Source organism: Staurois parvus, unplaced genomic scaffold (assembly GCF_062004578.1).
Source record: "Staurois parvus isolate SC_StPar_1 unplaced genomic scaffold, SC_StPar_1.0 ptg000357l, whole genome shotgun sequence".
Classification (NCBI taxonomy): domain Eukaryota; kingdom Metazoa; phylum Chordata; class Amphibia; order Anura; family Ranidae; genus Staurois; species Staurois parvus.
This window is the reverse complement of record NW_028318153.1, coordinates 3325385-3353014: the sequence shown is the minus strand read 5'-3', so window position 1 is coordinate 3353014 and position 27630 is coordinate 3325385. Positions and strand designations below refer to the sequence as shown.

The following is a 27630-nucleotide window of genomic DNA, read 5'->3' as shown; positions in this document are numbered from 1 at the left end:
GGTGGTGCAGCTGCACAGATTTTTGTGCGGATCAGCAGCGGCACCACCCACACAGATGTGAACCTAGCCTTAGCCACTGTGCTGCGCTTCTTCTCATCTATATCCTCCCCACTACTCCCTCTTACACAACTGGAATTTTTTTCTTTTTACAGAAGTAGTTTTGCAGTTTGAGTTCCTCAAGCTTAATCCATGCCTAGGTGAGGCCAACATAGATTGAGCCACCCACTCCCTCCTGAGAGGTCTAGGTCATATCCCAGGAGGCTGTATTTCAGCACAAGATGTTACGCATGCGCAGACCCACAGCATGTCTGCGCATGTGCAAGATTCCCTGTGCAAGCGCAAACCACAGCTCTCTGCACCTGGCAGAGGCCTGCAGTGTGTCTGCACATACACAAGATTTCCCTCACATGCACAGACCCCTGCAGGTACAGTCTTTGTCTGCGCATGCGTGGAATCTAATCTCAAGATGAAGGTGCAGAAGCAGAGCAGCAAAGGAAAAAAGTCTGGCTGTATGAAGGACAACACAAAATTAAAAAAAAAATCACCCATGATCAATGGTTAGGGATCTGAAGTGCAATTTTAGCTAGGTACGGTATAGTTGCCATTTAAACAACACTGTGCAGATAAGGAATATAAATATATATTTTTTTATAAATCTTACAAATATAATCCTGACCTTTTTTTGAGAATTGTTAGCCTACTGGACGTAGATTTCTCTATTTTAAAACAAAATCCCATGGCCAGCTAGAAATCTGTCTTCCAGTTCAAATCTACTGCCATCAGCTGCAAGACTTTAAAGTGGTATTAAACTCAAAAGAAAACATTACAGTGGGTATAAAGAGAATCACCCCCCCCCCTTTAAAATGATCACATTTTGTTGCATTTCAGTCTGAAATGAAGACAGACACAGTTTTTGTTTTATTCAGCTGTATTTACTGTATTTTTGGAAAAAAGATTACCCCCCTCCTAAAAATGACTTGTAAACTCAATCACCTTCTCAATGACACACAAAGCCATTTGACTTTCAAAACAATCAACTATGGGTGGCAAGGCATGGTCAAAAGATCTCGGTGATAAAGCTGTGAACAGACACAAGTCAGGAGATGAATACAAAAAATGTCAAAAGACTATCAATGCCTAGAAGCACAGTGAAGTCTGTTAAGAAGTGGAAGGTATTTGGTACAACACAGACCCTCCCTGGACCAGGTTGCAGCCCCAAACTGAATAAAAGAGCCAGGAGGAAACTGGTCAGAGAGGTTTCCAAGAGGCCTACAGCAACTCTGAAGTAGTTGCAGGGATTTCTGACAGAGTGGTCATTGTGAGCATGTGACATCACAAATTCTCTACGAATGTGACTTGCATGGGAGGGTTGCAAGAAAAAAGCCACCCCTCAAGAGAGGCCACGTGCAGTCGCCACTGAGCTTTGCCATAATGCGCCTTGAAGATTCTGAGGCCACATGGAAAAAGGGGTTATGGTCAGAGGAGACTAAAATTTAATTATTTGGCCTCAACACCAAATGATATGTCTAGTTGGAAATCCAATACAGCTCACCATCCATTCCTACAGTAAAGCATGGAGGTGGTTATCCCGTTATGGGGGGTTCTCTGCAGCAGGGAATGGGGCACCTATAAGGATAGAAGGAAAAATGGATGGGGCAAAATACCGTCATATTCTTGAGGAAAATCCATTGCCCTCTGCCAGAATGTTTTCGATGGGAAGAAGGTTTACCTTCCAACATGACAATGACCCAAAGCCCACTGCAAAAATGAGCACGCAGTGGTTGAAGGAGAAAGAGATGAATGTCCTTGCATGGCCTAGTCACAGCCCAGACTTAAACCCCATTGAAAATCTGTGGATTGACTTGATGACTGCAGTCCATAAACGGTCACCTTCAAAAATAAATGAACTTGAGCAGTTCTGTAAAGAAGAGTGGGCAAATATGGATGGACCCCCATCGTCTGGAACTCTCTACCCTAAGCTATCAGACCATCACCTACTCTGCTCACTTTTAGGCGATCTCTGAAAACCTCTCTTTTCAGGGAAGCCTATCCTGCCTTCAGCTAATAATGGACTCTTCTACTCAGTTTGTCCCCCACAGTTATTACCTTTTGTACCACCAGCCCCTTCCTCTTAGATTGTAAGCTCCCAGGATCAGGGCCCTCCTAACCCTCTTGTATTGAACTGTATTGTTGCTGTATTGTCTCTTGTTATATTGTAAAGCGCTGAGCAAACTGTTGGCGCTATAAAAATCCTGTAAAATAATAATAAATAAATATTGCAAAGTCTAGATGTGCAAAGTTAGTAGAGACATATCCCAACAGACTAAAGGCTGGAATTAAAGCAAAAGGGGTTCAACAAAATATTGACACAAGGGGGGTGATCCTATTTCCAACTTAGTGATTTTATTTTTTTATATTTTTACTTTTTTCCTGACATGTTGGTGTTATATCTTTCACTTGGATGTTATACGTAGCACTGAATAAATACAACTGTATAAAACAAAAACTATGTGTCTTCATTTCAGGCTGCAAAGCAATAAAATGTGATTTTAAAAAGGCGGGGGGGGGGGGGGGGGCGATTCTTTTCTATACAGACTGAATATTGCAGCTAATTCTTAGATGTGATGACTGCATTAGTTTTCTTTCCCTTATTTTCACCTGGTGATCCAGCCAGTAAGCTTGTTTTTCAACAGAACAGAACAACCTGTCCTGCAAATGTAGCAGTTAGAGAGTGGAGACAAACCATTTAACACTGACAGGGGAGGCTTTTAAAGCGTGGCCTATAGAAAATATAGGGTACTGAAGTTTTTCGCCATTTCACAAGTGCACAGAAATTTAAAGGTTTGACACCTATTTGGGTACCTATTTACTCGGTGCAATGTCATCTTGTATATTTTACAAACAAATGGAAAATTTATTGCGTTTGTGTGCCTTAAAATTAACTTTAGTGTATTTTTTAACTGAAATTTTTTGTTTCCTAGACCTTTGCGGTAATATCGTGTAACATAAAAAATTTAAACCTCCACTATTTTATTCTCTAGGGTGTCTGCTTTCAGAAAATATATAAGGGTTTGGGGGTTTTATGCAATCTTCAGGCCTAAAATCATTTTTTAAACGTGTGCAAATAACCGCAAAAACGGCTCTGGCAGTGAAAGGATTAAGCCATGCAAACACTTTTACCTCCTTCGTTATTTTTCTATTTCTTTTATTTAACACTGAGCATGTGTAGTTCAGAAACAAATCATCATGGACCTTCAAGGGTCACGTCACCCAAAACGGTTACTTTTCGTTTTTAGGCACATACTGGAAAGCTCCTTGGCACTTTTCTATACTTCTTGGGAACTCTATGTTTGAGATCTCGAAGTTCTCAGGTATGTACAACTGATGTACCCATTATTATGGGCTCCTGTTCTCTCTGATGAATATCTATTTTATATTATGGAGAATGGAGCAGGACCAACTGGAACACACAAAAGGTGGTCAGGAATACCCTAAACTCCCAGGTGGACAGATCAGTCGGGAGTTGCAGCAGAGAGGTCTCACTGTTGGAGAACCCAAGACATATAAGAAGTCAAAGGCCAACTCTACCTACAACTATAATAACACTTTTGAGTGGGCTGATATTTGCGTTTCAGACTGGCCGAAAAGGTTTCAAAAGGTGGACAGGAAGATCAAACCTCCCAGGTGGACAGATCAGTCAGAAGTTTCAGAAGAGAGGTCTCGTTTTAGGAGAACTCAAGACATACAGTACAAGAAGTCATGGACTGACGACCTACAATGCAAATATTTTTGAGCAGGCTGAATTAGAAACTTTTTCAGCAAGTCTGAAACCTCATAAAAAAAAAAGGAAGAATAGGGAACAGTCACGAATGGCCAGAAGCTTTCAGTAAAGTGGCAAGCAGGAGATATGAAAAACAATGATGGTGTTTTCCTGTAATGGGCCAGTACTACCTTCTCGCTTTCTATAATTGGCTGTCTGACCTACAATGCATTCCACAGACTCCGGAGACCAGGAAAGCCATGCCTTTAGCTATGACAATAAAGAAGAGGGGCCGCAGAGACCATTTAGTGCCTTGGCCTTTAGGAATGTAACATGTTCAAAAAAAAAAAGGAGAGAAAAAAATCCATCTCATTCTCCTCTTTGTGTGACCCTATTCATGGCTTCCCATTGTCTGCTGCAAAGGGCAAAGTAGTTGGTGTCCTAAATTGTAGGGTTAGCGATGTGCTCCATGTAGAGGCTGGGGGCATTTACACAAGATCAATTCAAACAGATGTTCCCAGTGACTTTTTTTCAGACGCACAATGCTTTTAATGTGTGTTTACTTTAAGCCTAGATTAGGCAAACTGGGACCATTTAACTACAACTCCCAGCATGCTCCAGTGACTTTCTTAGGTATCTACCAAATAAAAAAATCATACTAATAATACTCCCTTTGTGGCCAATAGTAGGACTTCAATAGATATCAGCAGCCTGACAGATATATATATATAAAATTTATTTCAGGTACTTATTTAGCGCCGTTATTTACGCAGTGCTTTACACATATATATATATTGTACATTCACATCAGTCCCTAACCCTCAAGGGGCGTACAGAGAAAAGGTAGAAAAGATTCACTTTACAAGGCTGTAACATGGTCATTTCAAATATTCAAGCTTACTGGAGTTGAGGCTGTTCATAGTAACAGGAATGCCCAGAATATGACAGCAAGTGTATTATATATATATATATACACACACACACACACACATATACATATATATATATATATACACACACACACACATATACATATATACACACACACACACACACACACACACACACACACACACACACACACACACATATACATATATACACACACACACACACACACATATTATATATATATATATTTTTTTTTTTTTTCAGCTGAATGAAAATGAGAATTGTTTTGTTTTTGTTTTTTTTATTTACTATTCATTAGATTTATACTAAGAAAAAAAAATACCATGCCAAAAAAGAGTAATCACTGAAACAATTAATTCTTCAACCCAGTCTAGTCCAAATATTACAATTATATTACGTAACTTTTACACAAACATCAAAGCCCAGAAAAAGAAAAGAAAACAAGAATAGAAAAAAAAAATATTGATAATGAGAACAGATTAGCTTAATGAAAACATTGATTTTTTTATCATTTATGTCTCTAAAAATGTGGAGCACAGATGTTCATGCTCTTTTAGGCTTGGTTCACACTGCTGCGACCCCAAAGTCGTGCAACTTAGAGAGACTTTGCATTGCAACTTGCTTGCAACTTTGATGTTTTGGGACTTTGGCTGTGACTTCAGAGGATTTTTAGTGCTCGTGCACACTGGACGTTTTTACAGCTGCTGTTTTTGGCTTTTGACGGGTTTTTTTTTTTCTATGGCCAGTAAACTCCCCAGAATGTTATCCTATGTGTCCATGCACACAGACTGTAATCAATGTTTTTTGGCAGGGATGGATTATGGCTGGAAAAAAACCCCCAGGACTAGTGGGTTTCTAGAAGAGTTTTGTAGCTGTAAAAACGCTCTAAAGCTGAAAAACGCGGTAAAGCAGCGTTTTTGGACTTTTGTTAAGTAAAAAAAATAATTTTTTTGTAAAAATAAACTCTAAAAAACACAAAAAGACACGAAAAAAATGCAGCTAAACGTTAATACAAAAATGCTAAAAAACGCTGATTAATGTGACTTTACACAGCTAAGGTTACCAGTGTTATAAAAACGCCCCGTGTGCATGGAGACTTTAAACCAGAGTTGCAAAGATAAGAAAAAGATTACACTACTTTGCGACTTTTGTGATTTTAACATTACAGTCTATGGCACTCATGTCACACCAAGGACACAGAAAAGTAGTGCAGGAACTATTATTTTTAGTTGCTGCAACTCGAGTTGCAGAAATTACACTATGACAGCACCCATTGAAATGAATGTTTTTTACTGGTCTTGTGATTTTCTGTGTCACAGATTGCAGCAAGTTGCAGCAGTATGAACCAGGGCTACCGTGGGAACTGAGGTCTAGTTACTGACAATGTTACTAGTGTGTCATCTGACACGGCAAGTCGACTTCTCCACTTTGATTTCAGGCTCAATAATACAGAGAAACAGTTTTGTTTTTTGTTTTTTTCTTCATACAGTTATGCAAAGATCCAATCGTAGCTGATCATTTGGTTCCCACACATGGAAGCCCCAAGTTAAAGTGAATCTGAACCTAAGAATAGAAATTTAGAAGGCCACCTTCGCCATTTGTACCATGCTACACTCGATTCATTCCCCCACAGCAGCAGTCAGCTTCAAAATTGGTGCTTCTGTCTGATCTGTGAATGAATAAACTACAAATCCTATCTGCCACTGCAGTAGGCGAACTTGTAATTCCCAATGGAACACATGTGTGGTCATCACCGCACTTGTAGGCCACTGACACTTCCTTCAGCTCTCCAACTGATAGTTCGTACCTCTACAATTGGACATAGGACTGGAGGAAGAGTCTGCAGAAATTTGTACTTCAGCACAAACTATAAGATTATGGTACACACCAGCCTTTATCATCCATGGTTCCTCCAGAGGTTGCTAGGTGTTCCTTGAGCTGTGGTGAATTAATCTCCTTGCTGATGGCACACAATTCGTGATTCAACAATACGTGGGGAAGACAGTTTCTTGGGGAAGTAGCCACAGACACCATTGATACTTTAGCCGGGCATTTTTCCCACTGACTATCAAAGTAAGGCGCACTCTTCCAACTGATCCCCAATTTATTGGGACCCTTATCTCACTTACAACCAGTCTGTAGGAGCCCTTTAACGGTCAATGTAAAGGCACCCTTAAACCACTTAAGCGGAGCGCACACCTGAAAGGAAGACCAGGCACATATGGAAGCCACGGGACCTGCTGGAGCTGTGGCAGTGCAGCGCTGGAGGGCTGCGTTTGACAGGTAAGTCTGCCATAATATGCGAATATGAGGTACATACTAGAACATTATGGCGTATGCCTACAGGGGCCCATCTTAACAGAATTTGTTAATCAACTTTTGCTTTAACTCTAATGTAAGGGAGTCCTCCTACTGATCACCTATAAAAAGGGGTCTCTTTTCCCACTGAGCACCAATATATGGGTATCGTTCTCCCACTGACCATCAATGTATTGAGGGGCCTCATCTCATGGTCAACCAATATATAGGGACCTCATCCCACTGACAACCAATGTACAGGGGCCCTTCTCGCACTGACCACCAGTGTACATAGGACCTTCTCCTACTAAGCACTAATGTAAGGGGTCTCTTATAACATTGACAGTTTATGGTGGCCCCTCTCCCACTTATGACCAATGTAAAGAGGCCCTTCTGCTGACCACCAATATTTTGGGTCCTTCTCTCACTAACCACCAATGTAATCTGGCGTTCCTCCACCACACTCTTTATTATTGTATTTCTTAATATATCACAATAATGGTCTGTAGGCTGTATATACAATGATCTTTTGTACACAAAAAAATTTTTAAGTACAAAAATAGTTACAAAATCTTGCATCACAAGTACTGATGGACAGACCATCATTCATTCGGCAGAAGACTCAAACCGGATAGATACTGTATATCTGCACTCAAACATGCTAAATTGGGACATTGGCGTTACTGAGGACCAAGTAATCTGGGGTCATGACCTTAAAGGTCAAACGCTATCTAAACTGAGCTTTCAGCTCTGAGTAGTCACCCATGTGTCAATTCACTGGCCAGATTCTTCTCCAAGATTCCACTGGAGAGATCTCTCTGCAGCAATTCGGCCTTCACTTCTGTCCGAAGAAACCATAATGAAGAGATTGGGTCTCCTGCAACTGGATTCTCCATTCTGTCAATATATTTGGCATAATGAAGAGATAAACCAAAGTGAGATATTCATTTTTTGGATCTGGAAGGGCTGTGGCGGACAAGAGGAATGGAAAATACTGGAGGGGATGGGAGTTTCGGGTGGAGGAGTTCTCTCCAACAGTAAATTAGGAGTCCAAAAAAGCCCTTGTGGGTAAAAAAATATTTCCTTTTAAAAAGCACTGTGCATGCAAATCTCTAACAGTCTGACCTATTTCATGAAAGTCCCATCAGGTGATGTCTTTGAGAGTAACTGTCACTAAGTGCTATGAAACAGACTATCTTTACGGCAATTGGTCCACAGGCCACTATCACACACAAACAGCTTCTGAAACACATTGGAGAGGCACTGTGATCACCCGCTTGTTAACATAAATTGGGTAACATCCACCCTCGTCAAGACCTGCCCCACCTTCTACCCCCTGCCCTAGATGACAGCGGCAGCCGAGTGGGAGAGAACACCCTGGCTGATAACTGCCTCTGCCCTGCTGTGTTAAGGCAGAACTGTGCAGAGGAGGCTGTGACCTAAAAGGGGACTGAGAATTAGGGGAGGCATGTTTGCTAGGGGTACTGTGATTTATAGTGTTATCAAAGGCAATTTTTTAAATTAAAATAAACATGTTCTACTCATCTGCCCTGTGCAGTTATGCACAGAGCAGCCCCGAAACGTCTCTTCTGGGATCCTCCATCGATGATCCTGGTTCCTCCTCTTCTACGTGTGACCCCATAGCAAATCACTTGCTATGGGGGCACACGTGTGTGCTCGCTCCTGTGTGTGTCTATGGAGCCCTGAGTAAGAGGGGGGGTGCTGTGATTGCAATGGTAACTGTGATGTAAGGGGGACTGTGCCTGCAAGAGGAATATGATTGCGTGGGGGCTGTGATATAAGAAGAGGGTTCTGTAACTGCAAAGGGGACTGTGATTTAAAGGAGGGGGCTGACTGTGGCTGCAAGGGGGATTGTTATGGGAAGGGGGGCTGCAATGTTAAAGGGGCTGTGATGTGAAGCAGATTTGAGAACATTCTGGGGTTGCTGTAAGAGGGCCACTGTGATGTAAAGGGAAGGTGGGTCTGTAATGTGAAGGGAGCGGTAGACACTGATGTAAAGGGTGGGCTATGATGTGAAAGGGGGGCTGAGAACACTGATGTAAAGGGGAGAACTGTGATATAATTGTGGGGCGGCACAGTGGCTTAGCGGTTAGCACATCTGCCTTGCAGTAAAAGGGTCATGGGTTTGATTCCCGACCATGGCGCCTCCTGCATGGAGTTTGCATGTTCTCCCTGTGCTTACTTAAATTTCCTCCAGGTGCTCCGGTTTCCTCCCACACTCCAAAGGCATGCTGGTAGGTTAATTGGATCCTGTCTAAAATTGGCCCTAGTATGTGTATGTATGAATGTGAGTTAGGGACCTTAGATTGTACGCCCCTTGAGGGTTAGGAACAGATGTGAATGTACAATATATATGTGTAAAGCGCTGCGTAAATTGACAGCGCTATATATGTACCTGAAATAAAAAAATATAAAAGGGGGGGGGCTGTGATGTAAAGAGGGGACTGAGGACACGGATGTAAAAATGAAGTGTGTGTGTGTGTGTGTTGGGGGGGGGGGGGGAGGGTGATGTAAAGGGAGACTTAGAACACAAATTTAGAAGGGGGGGGGCTGTGATGTGAAGGGAGACTTAGGACACAGATTTAGAAGGGGGGGGGGGGTTGTGATGTGAAAGGTAGGCTTTAGACACTGATGCACAGAGGGGAATGGGATGTAAAGGGGGGGCTGTGATGTGTTATTGAGATTTGGACCTCTGCCGAAAGAAAAGTTTACTGACTGTACCCCCTTGAATTTAAATTCAAGACCCCTGCATTGGTAGATATCCACCAATTTAGTAATTGTATTCATCACCCTTCAGCCCTAATGATACCCTATGAACAGGTGCAATGGAGAGTTTATTGATCAGCTCTAGCTGTCCCTTTAATCCGAAGATCACCGGTTGGTAATGAGCGGCAGCATGTCCCACCAGCCAGGATAATAAGACTGGCAAGGTAAGCTCCCAACAGATGGGGAGGCACAGCTTGTGTCCTTCCACTTCACCCAGCAGTCTCTGTGTGGGCAAACCATGTTTACAATGAATCTACAGTTTCCTCAATGTATACTTGTTAGATAAAAATGTGAAATGAGTTTGAGAATCATTGCTTCGGCATGCACCAATGCTATAAAAGCCTGGAAGGATAATTATATATGTACACGGATGAACTATACTGGCTCATTACACACACAGGCCCTGCCTTCTGGTTTCCAGTGCTACACAAATGTTGCCTTCTATCATTCCTCCGTCAGCTTAAAACAATGCTTTCCATGTGTGGATGATACCTTTTGCAACAGTTACAGTGTTACTAAACCCAGGACCCTGCATTCACTATATCTGGTCTCCCACAGTACACAGAAAATGGAAGTGCAATTATTTTAGTAAATATAAACTGCTAAATACCTTTTCCCATCAGAAGTTAGAGCAGTCTTGTGACTTCTATCAGTGTCCAAAAGAGCACTGGTTAAAGCTTGTAGGAGGAGTTTTCATTCTCCCCTGATTGTCCTATGAGGCCGCATAACCCCTGATCCTCTGTTTGGACAGTGCCGATTGGCCCTGTGCTGATCACATGCACTCTCCCAAGACAAAAAAAAACTAAAAAACTCTCTAGCCATACACACCAAACTGAGCATGTGCAGCTTGCCCCCAAGGTCCTGTTCTATCAGCAGACAGATTGGGGACAGTAGAAGAAGGGGAAGATCAGAGAAGACAGGATCAAACATGCTTTTTACACGAAGCGGAGGATTAACCCGTTAGGTTCCACAGTGAGTATAACAAGCATGCTTTACTGCATATATAGACTGATTTTACTGTTGAGGGTTTAGTAACACTTTGAAATATAAGAAAGGGCAACATTTTGTGGAAGGCTTGTATCCTCTGCCAAGTTTTAATGCCATCTGTGTTCCCAAAGGTAGATTAGGGCTGCACTCACCTGGGCACACATTCCTGAATACGGCCCTCAAACATAGGTATAGCGTCCCGTCACCATGTATTTCAGCCTGTCATAGGTTGTGCTGCTCCTGGGCATCCCAGGTGCCTGAAAACACCGGGAGTTGATGTTGCTGCAATGAGTTGGTGTGAAGCGGCCTCATAGCAGGGACTTTGCTTTGCCCAGTGCAATCCCACTGCACTTGGTATGAACAGACTCCCAAGTGGGTTTTCCATTGCCGGACAATGCAGGTCAAAAAAAAAATAAAAAATCAGAAGAAAGTCAACTGCTGGAGAGATTCACCTGTCCTTGATTTCTGAATGATCTCAGAAGCATCTCAAATCAATGTTAAAACTGATGACAGACACAAGCCCAAAGCCTACTAACAAAAGGCTCTAAAGCACATCACTGCACTAGAATGTTTTATTAAAGTGGCTGTAAACCTAAAACATGCAACATGGACAAAGCATATCCATCTTCAGTGTGCAATTGTCTTAATTAAGAGCACTAAGCCTCATTTCTGTCTGCTGCCCTGTTCCTCTGTTATCAGCATGAGACACTTCTGACAAGTTTTCCTGACACCAAGAGAAAAATGGTGACAGGGGAGGGTCCTCCAGCAGATTGAAAGCCTCAGCTCTGTTCCTGTGAGCTGTGTGGAGGGGGTGTGTGTCCCTTTCCTCCAATCAGCTCTCAGAGCTCTCCTCACTGAGCTCTGCAGTGTAACTACTGCTTCCCACCACCTTTTTTCTGAACTCTCAGACAAGCTTTACAAATTCAGTACTTTAAACAGATGAAGAGAAGGATTTGCAGATAAACAGATACAACTTATACAAGATCTCTGTGTATCACCTGAGGCCAATCACTTCACTTGGTATATTTAAGCGATTAAAACCACTTTAAGCTTCCATTTGAACTTAGTAAGGCCCAGGGGGCCGACCTGCAGCTTGAGGGACACATGCGGCCCTTTGGTATAGGCCCTTGGACCTCAGTAATTTGTAGTAGGAACACTGATTAGGGTAACAGTACTGATCTCTACATGTAACATGCTCCCAGTTTCACATGGTCTTCTGCAGCATATCCCCAGCCAAAAATGTATCCTGCCCACACTGTCTGGCTCTCATTCTTTTAGGTCTGCAGGTTCTGACAGTCCTCTCAAGCATTACATACGACGTGCGACCCTTTGGTGATGTCAGGGGCCACATTTAGGGCCCGCTTTAGTAAACAAGCACAGCAGTAAGGCCATACCTCTTTCCTTTTAAATGGACCCCTAAAAGTCTGTTCACAGATCAATCACTGATCTCACACAAAGAATAATTATTTTAGATTTTTATTATGTTACTAAAATCAGACAAGTAACAGCAATCAAAACAAACAGCAAAAAAGTCCATCAAATTCCAATTCTCAGCATATAACACCAATCACAGAAAATCCCAATGCATTTGATCCTAGCCATGTTCTTTAGGCCGGGTCCCACTAAAATCTCTGCGTTTGGATACATTTCTGCATGTGTGTTTATGATGTGTTCCGGTGCATTTTTCTCCTCTTTTTTTCTTCATCTCAATTGAAGACCAGTGCATTCCTGTGCATTTTTGATGCGTTTTTTTCCGTGTTCCATACACACAAAAAAAGTTCCACTTTTGTTGACTGCACCGGAATGCACCGCTCTGGTGTTAAACACTGTCCATGCGTTTCTGATGCAGAATAAAAACGCACTGGACTGCATGTGGTCTGAACCAGCCCTTAGGGCACACTATCGGTCAAATGGAGAAAGGTGACAACCTCTGCAAAGTTGGTCTATGTCTCCTTATCTCGGTGACCACTGTTCCCTTTCATTTCTTCACCCAGTGTCACCATAGGAATAAAAAAAAAGCTTGTGTGTTTGTGGGGGTGGAGGAGGAAAATGGCTAGAATAAATGAATTGGTAGTTTACGTGTATACGATTCTATGCGCCATATGCCTGTAAACACACATGAACTGTTTTTTGGCTTTTTGGGGTTTTTTTTTTTTGTTTAGGCATGGTTCACACCAGTGCAGTTCCAGTGCGTTATGGTTCCAGAAAAAAAATAGAAAAAAGTAGAACATGCTGCATTTTTCCTGCACAGAACTGTACTGAAACGCAGTAAAATGTATAAAAAAATGCACTGGACCACAAAAAGGAGAAATAAAAAAAAGCATCTGGAATGCATCAAAAACGAGCATGCAGAAATGCATGCAGACTGCGTTTCTTTGGTGTGAACCGGCCTTTACACTCAATTATAGTAGATAGGAGTATTTTAATACACCCAAATGCATAGAGCCTAAGGGCTGCGACTTGTCCTTCATGCTGAGCCTCTTTTTGCAGCATCTGCATCCACCTCGGAGCTGCACACAGGCTGCCCATAGATATGGATGCAGATGTAGTTGCATGTCAAAATCTGACACGCAGGCAGCAGCAGGTGCATGGGGATCCAAGCCGCACAGTGCCTGCTCTCAGATCCATGCACCATTCACCCCCATGTGTCAAATTTTGACAAACGGCTGTGGCCGTACAGCCGCTGCATCCACTTCTATGGGATGCCTGAACGAAGCTGCAAGGTGGATGCAGGCACAGCAGTCAGCATGGCGGACAGATCTCAGCGCCTGTCTGAATGAGTGCTAAGAATACATACAGTACTTTTTATTATTATTAAATTTATTATTATTTTTTTTTAGGGGTCGCTTTAATAAAACTAGAATAAATCGATTTCCGCCCAAAGCAGCACATATTTCCGTCCATAGACAGAGGATAGCAGCGACCCCCACACGGCGACATAACACACGTACGCACATTGTTCTTCTTCCAGGCGATTTCCAGAAGAGGTGACAACGAGGAGCGTGTTTTAACCAGATGTGGAGGAATGGGTGAATGTGAGGAGGCCTGGCCAGTGCAGACTTGAATGATCGCTAACAAAGGAGGTGAAGCTCTCCGGCAGAGGCGGCTCCTGGGCTGGCAGTGTAAACACACAGAGGAGCACACCATGTGTCTGCACAGAGGCAGGCATGTTCCAGCACGGCTCTGCACAAGGCCACCAACGGCTGCCTCATCCCACAAAATTTCCTCTGTGAGCTGGTCCTACGCAACATTATCAGAACATCAGATACACAAAAACCAGGGGGGGGGGGGGGGGTCACCCTGCTAAATTCTGGGGGCCCCGTGTCTCCTCACACTTTTTGACCACTTCAATACCGGGCACTTTCACCCCCATATCCTGCACAGGCCAATTTTCAGCTTTTAGAGCTGTCACACTTTGAATGACTATTGCACGGTCATGCAACACTGCGCCCAAATGACATTTTTATCTTTTTTTGAGACATCTAGAGCTTTCTTTTGGTGGTATTTAATCACCATAGGGTTTTTTTTTTTTGCTAAACATACGAAAAGAGCAAAAACAAAAAAAATAAAAATTTTCTTTGTTTCTGTTATAAAATTTTTGCAAATTAATAATTTTTCTCTCTCACTGATGTGCGCTGATGAGGTTGCACTGGTGGACATGGAGGGATAGGCTGCACTGATGGGCACTGATGAAGAGGCACTGATAAAGTGGCATTGATGGGCACCAATAGCGGGCACTGATGAGCACTGACATGCTGCACTGATTATGCTGAACAGATGGGCACAGATAAGGCAGAATTAATGGGCACCGATAGGCGGCACTGATGAGCACTGACAGGCTGCACTGATGATGCTGCACAGATGGGCACTGATGAGGCTGCACTGATAAGGCAGCATTAATGGGCACCGATAGGCGGCACTGATGAGCACTGACATGCTGCACTGATGATGCTGAACAGATGGGCACTGATCAGGCAGAATTAATGGGCATCGATAGGCGACACTGATGAGCACTGACATGCTGCACTGACAGGCTGCACTGATAAGGCAACATTAATGGGCATCGATAAGTCACTGATGAGCACTGACATCCTGCACTGATGATGCTGCACTGATTAGGCAACATTAATGGGCATCGACAGGCAACACTGATGAGCACAGACATGCTGCACTGATGATGCTGAACAGATGGGCACTGATCAGGCAGAATTAATGGGCATCGATAGGCGACACTGATGAGCACTGACATGCTGCACTGATGATGCTGAACAGATGAACACTGATCAGGCAGAATTAATGGGCATCGATAGGCGACACTGATGAGCACTGACATGCTGCACTGACAGGCTGCACTGATAAGGCAACATTAATGGGCATCGATAAGTCACTGATGAGCACTGACATGCTGCACTGATGATGCTGCACTGATTAGGCAACATTAATTGGCATCGACAGGCAACACTGATGAGCACTGACATGCTGCACTGACAGGCTGCACTGATAAGGCAACATTAATGGGCACCGATAGGCAGCACTGATGAGCACTGACAGGCAGCACTGATGATGCTGCACAGATGGGCACTGATGAGGCTGCACTAATAAGGCAGCATTAATGGGTACCAATAGGCTGCACTAATGGGCACAGATACGCTGCACTGATCATCAGAAGACTGATGATCAGTGCTCTAAGTATCAGTGTAAATGTCAAACTACACTGAATTGGTGGAACAGTCATGCAGGAAATATTTACAAATCACGCTGCTGGAAATCGCACAGTGCCATAGAAATGCATTAGATGTGAGTTGAGCTGTGATTTGTAAATTGCATGTCGCACCTGAAGTCGCAGTGGTGTGAACTAGGACTTATCCAGAACTACGTCTACCTTGTACATTTGTACCTCTTTGTGCTTTTACAAAACAATAAAAGTGACTGAAACATAAAAAAGGCCCCTGTATGTCTGAAAACACTCAGTATTTTTTTAACAGTGTGCAAGACCTTTGTGTAAAGCTGGCCATAGGTGGGTGAAAAAAAATCATTCAAAACACTCGATCTTTCAACTTCCTAAATGTTGCGTTCTTGAAATGCAAAGATTTACGGCAAAAAAAAAACAAAAAACAAACCGGCAAGTTGGAATTTTGTAGTGCAAACAAATGATTTTAGAAGCATGAGTATGGGATTTATCGGGAACAAAAAAAAAAAAAAAAAAAAAAATCGTACTGCACGTGAGCACGAGAAATCGACCAACCAAAAAAAAAAAATTACTTTTCATGTTATAAACGAATGACAATACAGTATGTCATCAAGTGGGGGAACAAAATCTGTATCAATAATGGCGTAATTGCATGCTCATTCGACAGATCTTTATCAAATGCGAACAATTTTCATGCGATTTTCTACCGAACTATGGCCAGCTTGTTCATACAAGGATTCTCAGGTATTCCATGTATCCCCGTGCAGGCAGTCCCATTCATGTCAATTGGGGTGCAAGGACATCTGTGTGAATACAGGTGCGTGGCCCCAAATGTTCACAGTGTGCGTTTAGGGCCGCACATCCGTACGGCTGTCAAATCGAGAGCAGCGGCTGTGTCTGTGCAGTCTCTGCATCCCAATTGACATGAATCCCCATGCACCATGGCCCTACATTATACAATTTTCCTTTTCCTTGGCTGTGTGCACAAATGTCAGACACAGGTCAGCCCCTGCTGCTGCTTTTCACCTTGTGACTGGCTACAACGTTGTAGTCAGATCACTAAGGATGGGTTTGCGAGCCGAGATTTGCGCAGGCCCTGCAGACTATACATTTGAATGGGCTGATGTGCCTTCTGAAACTCAGGGAAAAGGTCCCTGCAGCATTTAAAAAAAAATAAAAACGCTGCCTGCATGAGAACTGCAGTACAGTTCGGTTCTCAGTGTGGGAGCAATTTCCAGGGTGTGCGGCATGCTGTCAGGATGAACGACACACACACACACACACACACACACACACACACACACACACACACACACACACACACACACACACACACACACACACACACACACACACACACACACACACACACACACACACACACACACACACACACACACACACACACACACACACACACACACACACACACACACACTTTTCCTGTGTGGGTGGTTGCTGATGCGGGAACAGGTGCGGCCCGAGGGAGGAGACTGGGGAAATGCTTCTTCCTGTCTGCAGCAGACTACTGATGACATCATCTCAGCCTAGGCACAGTCACTGGACCGGAGATTAAAATGAACTTTCCACAGTAAAATAAAAGGCTGTCCCATTCATATCAACTGGGATACAGCCGCTGCTCCCGAATTGACATCCATGGGGGTGCTCAGCATTTAACATACACAGCGTTCGTTCGGGGCCGTGCACCAAACATATTGGGAGCAGCAGCTCTGTCCATGCAGACGCTGAATCCTAATTGGCATGAATGGGACTGCCTTCACGGGGATACTCCGAACACCTGTGCATCCCTGTGCGGATAAACACAGCCCTCACACGGGTGTAGATCCCACCGCCCACCACGGTCCACTGGCAGTACCACCGATTGAATGCAACCTGAGCATGCAGCTGTGGCGTGTTGGTGCAGGGTTATAGGGATTAAAACTGGTGCTGAAGAAATGACATAACACTATCAAATGCCCTCTGAAAAGCAATCCACTGAAGATCGCTCTTCAGAGGGCAAAGCTTGTGTTCTGATCTACAAATAACCAGGCGGACCACCAAAAGTATGGTAGAAGGACCACATGCCACCAGCTGAAAAGACCTGAAGCCGATCTTTGGCCGCATGCACGCAGGAGCATTACTACTTCTACTACTACAGGTACTTATATAGCGCCGTCAATTTACATATCTATTGTACATTCACATCAGTCCCTAACCCTCAAGGAGCGTACAATCTAACTCACATTCATACATATACATACTAGGGCCAATTTAGACATGAGACAATTCACCTACCAGCATGTCTTTGGAGTGTAGGAGGAAATCGGAGAACCCGGAGGAAACCCACGCAGGCACAGGGAGAATATGCAAACTCCAGGCAGGTGGTGCCATGGTTGGGATTTGAACCAATGACTCTAGTACTGCCAGGTGGAAGCTCTAACGATTTAGCCACTGTGCTGCCCATATTTACCTGCACAGCGTTAACTAGGGGCGTCCCTAGGGATGGTGTCACCCGGTGTGATAACACTTGGTGTCACCCAGTCCGACAAACTCCGCAGGATGGATCGGATCTACAGATTGAGCATAATGGATCATAGTCCGATCCAATATGCTCCCCAATCTGCAGATCTGATCCATCCTGCGGGGATTGTCGGCTTGCAACCTATATGGGGTTAACTGATCTCTCCACGACAAGGTACGTTTTAAAGCAAGCCGACGATCCCTGCAGGATGGATCGGATCTGCAGATCGGGGAGCATAATGGATCGGACTCCAATCTATTATTGCTCAATCCGCAAATCCAATCTATCCTGCGGGGATCGCCGGCTTGTTTTAAAACGTACCTTTTCGTGGAGCGGGTCCAGTGTCACCCCGTGCGATAGGTGTCACCCGGTGCGGGCCCCCCCCCCCCGCACCTGCCTAGGGACACCACTGCGTTAACTGACAGGCTGAAATACGCTTCGGCTGGATGCACGTCATGGTGTGCACAGCCCTCTGCCACAAGTCCAGTACCACTCAGCTGTGCGCATCTCAGCCTGTCATTGATTCTGACAGTCTGCTGGCAGAGGGCTGCGCACAACACCCGTGACGGACGTGGAAATCACCTCCATGTTTGACACTCCGAGGGGCCTACAGACCATATCACTGTATTTACCATCACATTATACAAGGAGTCCTTCACACCGAAAGGATCGCAGCAATACACGTCTGTTACTCCACCAGCAATGTACTACACATCCAACCACAAAATACACATCCAACCACAAAATACACATCCAACCACAAAATACACATCCAACCGCGTCAGAGAAGATCCAAGTCATCCTTCTACCGAGAGGATCGCAGCAATACACGTCTGTTATTCCACCAGCAATGTACTATACATCCAACCACAAAATACACATCCAACCGTCTCAGAGAAGATCCAAGTGATCCTTCTACCGAGACAATCACAGCAATACACGTCTGTTATTCCACCAGCAATGTACTACACATCCAATCACAAAATATACATCCAACCGTCTCAGAGAACATCCAAGTCATCCTTCTACGAAGAGGATCGCAGCAATACACATCTCTGTTATTCCACCAGCAATGTACTACACATACAACCACAAAATACACATCCAACCGCGTCAGAGAAGATCCAAGTCATCCTTCTACCGAGAGAAAATACGACAACACATCTGATACAAGTATCTATCTTTTTTATAGAAAAACTACATTCATCGGAATGAAAAATTCCATTGTAGATCAAAGCCGGCAATCACATGCCACAAGCTGAAAACACCCGAGACCAATCTTTGGCCTCATGCAGGCAGGCGCATGATTGTTCAATTTCCATTAGATGTGGGGGCTGAACTAAATAATCCATGCTCTTTGTATCTGTTTCCTTGCACTCCATAGTTGCTGGTAGCTCCAATAAACATTGTACAACCAGACTGCAAGCCATACACACTACAATCCGAGCAAAGAATCTGCTTTAAAGCGGCATTAAATCCAAAAGCAAACGGTTTTTAAGTTGCAGCTTATCAAATCTTATATGTGGTGGCTGCATTCGTTTTCTCTTTTAGCCCTGGTTCACACCGGTGCAACTTGTCATGCGACTTGGCGGATTAAAGTCATGTGACAAGTCGCACCCCATTTGCGGCAGTGGAACCGTTCAAGTCGCAGCGACTTTGAAAAAAGGTTCCTGTACTATTTCTGTGCGATTTCATGTGCGACTTGCACTGACATCTGTTAAATGAAGTCGCACTGATAGCTGGCTTTGAAGTCCTAATAAATCGCACTGATAGCTGGCTTTGAAGTCGTTCTAAAGCAGCGCGGCTTCAAAACTGCACTAGTGTGAACCAGGGCTAAGGCTAGGTGGTGCCGCTGAGGATCCGCACAAAAATCCGTGCAGCCGCACCACCCGCACAGAAGAATGCGGACCCGCGGGGGGGGGGTGCCATTAATTCTAATGGCACGCCACCCGCGCTGGAAATCGCAACCGTACTGGGAACTGAGGTTCCCATGCGGGCTGCGTTTTCAGAAGAAGTGCAGGGACTTCTTCCCGCGCAAAACACGGTGGCTGCATTCGTTTTTCTTTTTTAGACTTTTTTCCCCCTTTGTTTTCACCTGGTGATCTGGCCAGTAACACACTTCCTGCATTAAAGTGTCTGCACTCTGGATGAAGGAGCACAGGGGGCACAGCAGACATCAGCACGGTCAGTCTTGGGGGATGGGAGTGTTAGATGTACTAGCAGATTTAAATACACCAACAAATTGAAGCCAAACTCCAGCTAATACTTTATAATCAGTTACAGCAAACAGTTTTTTCCTTCTGCAATAAAAGGTTTTTCATACATAAAAGCTGATTGCTGCAAGCATCTCTGCCAGTGGTAAATGGTTTGTCTCGCCTCTTTACCTGATCCATTCTGCTGGAGAGCTTGTTCTTTTGAAAAGCAACATGCTTACTGGCCAGACCACCAGGTGAAAAAGGAAAGAAAGCCTAAGCCCTGGTTCACATATGTGCGTTCCTGCGGTCCGTGTTTTGTGTGGGCACGAGAGCTCGTTCATTTGAATGGACTCCTGTACCCCGGAACACGCAGGGAAGACGTCCATTCACTTCTGAAAACGCAGCCCGCACGGGAACCTCAGCTCCCAATACGGTTGTGATTTCCAGTGCAGGCGGCGTGTCATTAGAATTAATGGCACCTGCCCGCGGGTCCGCATTCTTCTGTGCGGGTGGTGCGGCTGCAAAATCTGTGCGGCTGCACAGATTTTTGTGTGGATCCGCAGGGGCACCACCCGCACAGATGTGAACCCAGCCTTACAACACCCAAACTGAAAAAATGACGTTTTGCCTATAGCTCTACTTTAAGTCCCCGGTTACACTGGCTGTGAATTAGCATGTGATTTACATGCCATGCAAACTGCAAACCGCATGCCAAGTCGCACCCTATTGTCCGCAATTAGAGCGGTAATATCGGTGCGGTTCTGACTTGGTGGTAGCCGCACTGATTTCTAAAGTAATACATGTACTGCTTTTGGTGCGATTTGCATAGACATCTGTGTGAAATGTCTTACAAATCGCACCCGAAATCGGCATGCCCCCCGTCTTTGAAATCTTGCGACTTCACTGTAAGTCGTACGATTTCATAGTCAGGAATGATGTGACCGGGGGGGGGGGGGGGTAATAATTGGACCAAAGCAAGAGACACCATTCACTTCCAAGATCTGAATTCAGTCTTTTCCCTACAAGTAACTTTGTTGATGGTTTCTATATCCTCGTATCCTGGCCATAGACGTCACAACTTCCAGGTGACCAGGAAAGGATCTTGTTCTATAAATTGACGGCTTCATTACAGATTATTAAAAAAATGATCCCAACCAGAAACCAGCGGCAACTTCATCACAAGAGATTACATTTTGTGTTTGTTTCAGTTCCATTCTTGCAGTCAATCAGAAGCACTAATCTTCCATTTCTGGGAATTTGATTCCAGCTGGACAGACAGAGGTTGGAGTTCCTGGAGAGTTGTCCTGTGTGTGGCCAGCATAGGGTTGGGCCCAGCGGGCGGTGATGCTGGTTAGTGCGATCTTGCCACTACTAGCGATTGTTTATACACAATGCAAACAATGAAGCAATAAAATGGATCTAAACACAAAAACAGAAATGTCATGTATTGCAGCAGACCTTAGATGTGGTGTCGGCATTGGTTTTCTTTATTTTCACCTGGTGATCCTCCCAGTAACACACTTCCTGTCCTGGGGTGACAACACTGCTCTTCTATAGATATAGTACAATGAATGGTGTCACCCTAGGACAGGAAGTGTGTTAGTGGGAGGATCACTCTAGGCTGCTCAACTGATTTGAGTAAAAGATCTCTCCCTCTCCATTACACAGAGGGGAGGTGTTCTGTAGTTCACATAGGATAGCTGGGAAAGCTGATAAAAATGTAAATTTAGTGTTCAGGAAGTTACAGGAAAACCGGATTTCTGGCGGGATCAATGGGTGTTTTTCTGTACTGGCAGAAAATGTTCTTAGATGTGGCGGCTGCATTTGTTTTCTGGCTGAGGACTGGAAAGCTGCAATGTATGACATTTCTCTGCTGGGGTTTAGATTGGAATAGTGAATGATCCCACGGTCCACACTGTACAATGCACTGCCGATTCCTGCACAGACAGATACACGAGGACGAGGCACTGCATCTATGAAGTGATGTCACAGGGACCCCATTATACAGCAATGTCACTGGGACCCCATTATACAATGTCACTGGGGCCTCCTTACAGGGATGTCACTGGGACCCCATTATACTAGAACCCCATCTATAGGTAGAGCAATGTCACTGGGGACCCCCCTTTTGGAGCAATGTCACTGGGAAACCTTTATAGTGGATGGCACTGGAGACCATATTATAGGGAAGATCACTGGGGGACCCCTATGGAACAATGTCACTGGGACCCTATTATAGAGTCATGTCACTGGGACCCCTTTACAGAGCGATGTCACTGGGGACCTCATTATAGATGACGTCACGGACGGGGGTCCCATTTATAAAGCGATGTCACTGGAGACCCCATTATGGAGGCGATAGCTGGGGGACCCATATACAGTGATGATACTGGGGACACCCCTACGGAACAATGTCACTGGGACCCCTTTACGGAGCTCGCCGATGGACCCATATACAGTGATGACACTGAGGACACCCCTATGGAACAATGTCACAGGGACACCCTTATAGGGCAATGTCACTGGGACCCCCTTATAGATTATGTCACTTGGTACCCCATTATGAAGGAAATCGCTGGGGGACCCATATACAGTGATTTGACTGGGGACACCCCTATGGAACAATGTCACTAGGACCCCATTATAGGGCATTGTCACTGGGAATCAATTATAGAGGATGTCACTGGAACTTCCTTACAGTGCGATGTCACTGGGGACCCCATTGTAAAGCAATGTCACTGCGGACCCCCATTGTAAAGCAATGTCACTGCGGACCCCCATTCGGAGTAATGTTACTGGGACACCCATTATGGAGGATACCAGTGGGGACCCCCTTATAGAGTCATGTCACTGGGGACCCCATTATAGAGGATATCACTAGGACCCCCCATTATGGAGGATACTAGTGGGGACCCCCTTATAGAGTCATGTCAGTAGTGGCTGATTACAGAGGATGTCACTGGGGACACCAGGGACCCCCATTAGGCAGATATAACTGTGGACCCCATTATAGAGGATGTCACTGGGGACACCAGGGACCCCCATATGCCGGATATAACTAGGGACCCCATTATAGAGGATGTCACTGGGGACACCAGGGACCCCCATATGCCAGATATAACTGGGGACCCCATTATAGAGGATGTCACTGAGGACACCAGGGACCCCCATATGCCGGATATAACTGGGGACTCCATTATAGAGGATGTCACTGGGGACACCAGGGACCCCCATATGCCAGATAGAACTACGGACCCATTATAGAGGATGTCACTGGGGACCCCCATATGCCAGATATAACTGGGGACCCATTATAGAGGATGTTACAGGGGACACCAGGGACCCCCATATGGCGGATATAACTGTGGACCCCATTATAGAGGATGTCACTGGGGACACCAGGGACCCCCATATGCCAGATATAACTAGGGACCCCATTATAGAGGATGTCACTGGGGACACCAGGGACCCCCATATGCCAGATATAACTGGGGACCCCATTATAGAGGATGTCACTGGGGACACCAAGGACCCCCATATGCCGGATATAACTAGGGACCCATTATAGAGGATGTCACTGGGGACCCCCATATGCCAGATATAACTGGGGACCCATTATAGAGGATGTTACAGGGGACACCAGGGACCCCCATATGGCGGATATAACTGTGGACCCCATTATAGAGGATGTCACTGGGGACACCAGGGACCCCCATATGCCGGATATAACTAGGGACCCCATTATAGAGGATGTCACTGGGGACACCAGGGACCCCCATATGCCAGATATAACTGGGGACCCCATTATAGAGGAAGTCACTGGGGACACCAGGGACCCCCATATGCCGGATATAACTGGGGACTCCATTATAGAGGATGTCACTGGGGACACCAGGGACCCCCATATGCCAGATATAACTGGGGACCCCATTATAGAGGATGTCACTGGGGACACCAGGGACCCCCATATGCCGGATATAACTAGGGACCCATTATAGAGGATGTCACTGGGGACCCCCATATGCCGGATATAACTGGGGACCCATTATAGAGGATGTTACAGGGGACACCAGGGACCCCCATATGGCGGATATAACTAGGGGCCCCATTATAGAGGATATCACCCCCCTCGCCGCTCACCTGCATGTGTCTCCGGCTCTCTCCGCTCCCCAGCAGCAGCGCTCAGCCCGGCACATCCAGCTACAATCCCGGTGATCAGAGATCGGTAACCCCCCTCCACACACAACGATCAGCCCCGAGCTCCCCTCCTCCTCGCAGAGATCCGCCTTCACTCCCGGCCCCCCGGTCCCATCACACAGCGATCACCCCCGGAGCTCCGATCATCCCGGGCTGGGAAGTTTGTCTGGAGACGAGCAGAAGGAGGAGGAGGGACACAACCTGGGCTGGAGAGCTGGGGGAGGAGTCGGGGGAGGGGCCTGAGGAGGAAGGCGGGAGCTGAACCTGTGCTAGTGAAGTTGGGGAGGAGCCGGGGGAGGGGCGAGTGTACACAGAGACGGATGGTCCCCTCTCCTGACATCACATCGCTGGAATCCCCGGAATGTGCGGCCACTGGGGATCTTACTTCTCCTTTATTAATCAAAGGAAAGGAGGAGGAGGGGACGGGGGGGACATGGGACCTGCTGCAGGAGGAGACAGGACTGACTGCACACCACCCCCCCCACACTGAGAGCAGGACTGGGACACAAGAGCTTACAATCTAATAGAGAGGGGGAGGGGGCACATTCAGATGTGTCTGTACAGGACAATTATTAGGCAGGTGCGTTGTCATGCGTCGGCGTGCATCCTCTTTATGCGTTGTCATCCGTCGGCGTGCATCCTCTTTCTGCGTTGTCATTCATCAGCGTGCATCTTCTTTCTGCGTTGTCATGCGTCGGCGTGCATCCACTTTCTGCGCTGTCATACATCAGCGTGCATCCTCTTTCTGCGTTGTCATGCGTCGGCGTGCATCCTCTTTATGCGTTGTCATCCGTCGGCGTGCATCCTCTTTCTGCGTTGTCATGCGTCGGCGTGCATCCTCTTTATGCGCTGTCATCCGTCGGCGTGCATTCTCTTTCTGCGCTGTCATCCGTCGGCGTGCATCCTCTTTCTGGGCTGTCATCCGTCGGCGTGCATCCTCTTTCTGCGCTGTCATGCGTCGGCGTGCATCCTCTTTCTGCGCTGTCATGCGTCGGCGTGCATCCTCTTTCTGCGTTGTCATCCGTCGGCGTGCATCCTCTTTCTGCGCTGTCATGCGTCGGCGTGCATCCTCTTTCTGCGTTGTCATGCGTCGGCGTGCATCCTCTTTCTGCGTTGTCATGCGTCGGCGTGCATTCTCTTTCTGCGCTGTCATGCGTCGGCGTGCATCCTCTTTCTGCGCTGTCATGCGTCGGCGTGCATCCTTTTTCTGCGCTGTCATGCGTCGGCGTGCATTCTCTTTCTGCGCTGTCATGCGTCGTCGTGCATTCTTTTTCTGCGTTGTCATGCGTCGGCGTGCATTCTTTTTCTGCGTTGTCATGCGTCGGCGTGCATCCTTTTTCTGCGCTGTCATGCGTCGGCGTGCATCCTTTTTCTGCGTTGTCATGCGTCGGCGTGCATCCTCTTTCTGCGTTGTCATGCGTCGGCGTGCATCCTCTTTCTGCGTTGTCATGCGTCGGCGTGCATCCTTTTTCTGCGTTGTCATGCGTAGGGCCTGCATCCTTTTTCTGCGTTGTCATGCTTCGGCGTGCATCCTCTTTCTGCGTTGTCATGCGTCGGCGTGCATCCTCTTTCTGCGTTGTCATGCGTCGGCGTGCATCCTTTTTCTGTGTTGTCATGCGTCGGCGTGCATTCTCTTTCTGCGTTGTCATGAGTCGGCGTGCATCCTCTTTCTGCGTTGTCATGCGTCGGCGTGCATCCTTTTTCTGCGTTGTCATGCTTCGGCGTGCATCCTCTTTCTGCGTTGTCATGCGTCGGCGTGCATCCTCTTTCTGCGTTGTCATGCGTCGGCGTGCATCCTTTTTCTGTGTTGTCATGTGTCGGCGTGCATTCTCTTTCTGCGCTGTTATGCGTCGGCGTGCATTCTTTTTCTGCGTTGTCATGCGTCGGCGGGCATTCTTTTTCTGCGTTGTCATGCATCGGCGTGCATCCTCTTTCTGCGTTGTCATGCGTCGGCGTGCATCCTTTTTCTGCACTGTCATGCGTCGGCGTGCATCCTCTTTCTGCGTTGTCATGCGTCGGCGTGCATCCTTTTTCTGCGTTGTCATGCGTCGGCGTGCATCCTCTTTCTGCGTTATGCGTCAGCGTGCATCCTTTTTCTGCGTTGTCATGCGTCAGCGTGCATCCTCTTTCTGCGCTGTTATCCGTCAGCGTGCATCCTGTTTCTGTGTTGTCATGCGTCACCGTGCATCCTCTTTCTGTGTTGTCATGCGTCACCGTGCATCCTCTTTCTGCGCTGTTATCCGTCACCGTGCATCCTCTTTCTGTGTTGTCATGCGTCACCGTGCATCCTCTTTCTGCGTTGTCATGCGTCACCGTGCATTCTCTTTCTGCGTTGACATGCATCACTGGTCAGCCTGTTAGATTTTAGGATTTGACATGGAAGGAGTCTGCAGCCATTGGCCAGGATTTTATATAGTGCCGGCAATGTACACGGCGCTCTACTTAACCATTGACCTCCAGGTCTTTTGTGGACACTTTTGTTTACATGTAACAATCAGTATTTTTTTGCTAGAAAATTAGTTAGAATCCCAAACATTTTTTTAAAGCAGACAATAAAAGAATAAAATGATGAGTTTTACATTTTTTTATGTTACGCTGTGTTTGGGCAACGGTTTTTCAAACACAATTTTTGGGAAAAATACACTTTTTCGATTTTAATGTGAAAAAACACAATACATGACCCAATTTTTGTAAGATATAAAAGATGATGTTACACCGAGTAAATAGACATCAAACATATCAAAATGTGCATGCCTGTGAAACGGCAACAGTCAACGCACATTTTGCTATCCATAGTCGATGCTTTAAAAGCCTTTACAGGTCACCACTTTAGATTGACAGAGGAGGTCTGGTGCTAGAATTACTGCCCGTGATCTGATGTTAGCAAAGATACCTCACATATGTGGAACGATCGCTGTTTGCGTGTATGCGGGACCAACGTACACGTTTGCCTTTGCGTGTGAGCACAGGGGGATGGGGGCACTTTAAATTCTTTTTATTAATATCTTTTATTTTTACACTGTTTTAATTTTTTCTGTTACTTATATTGCTGTCACAAGGATTGCAAACATCCTTGTGCCAGCAATAGACATGTGACAGGTACTCTTTATGGAGGGATCTGGGGGACAGCAAATCTCTCCTCTGCACTTAAAAGTATTTAGAACACTAAGATTGATGTTTTTGAATGCTTTCAATTTCCTAAAAATGGCAAAGTTGACTTTTAAGTTAAACCAAAAGTAATGTCAGGTCATTGCTTCCAGGTTACTATAGCAGAGAGCCGATT

At 45.6% G+C, this 27630-nt stretch overlaps 1 protein-coding gene across 1 annotated transcript in view; it reads right to left on the bottom strand.

Annotated features, from left to right (window-relative positions):
* Nucleotides 1-24493, bottom strand: part of PTPN14 (protein tyrosine phosphatase non-receptor type 14) — a 163255-nt gene extending 138762 nt beyond the window's left edge. Inside the window, exon 1 of the mRNA XM_089684817.1 lies at nt 24291-24493. The gene's annotated coding sequence lies outside the window, so the exon portion shown is untranslated. The remainder of the gene's footprint in view (nt 1-24290) is intronic.
* Between the last annotated feature and the right edge of the window lie 3137 nt (nt 24494-27630).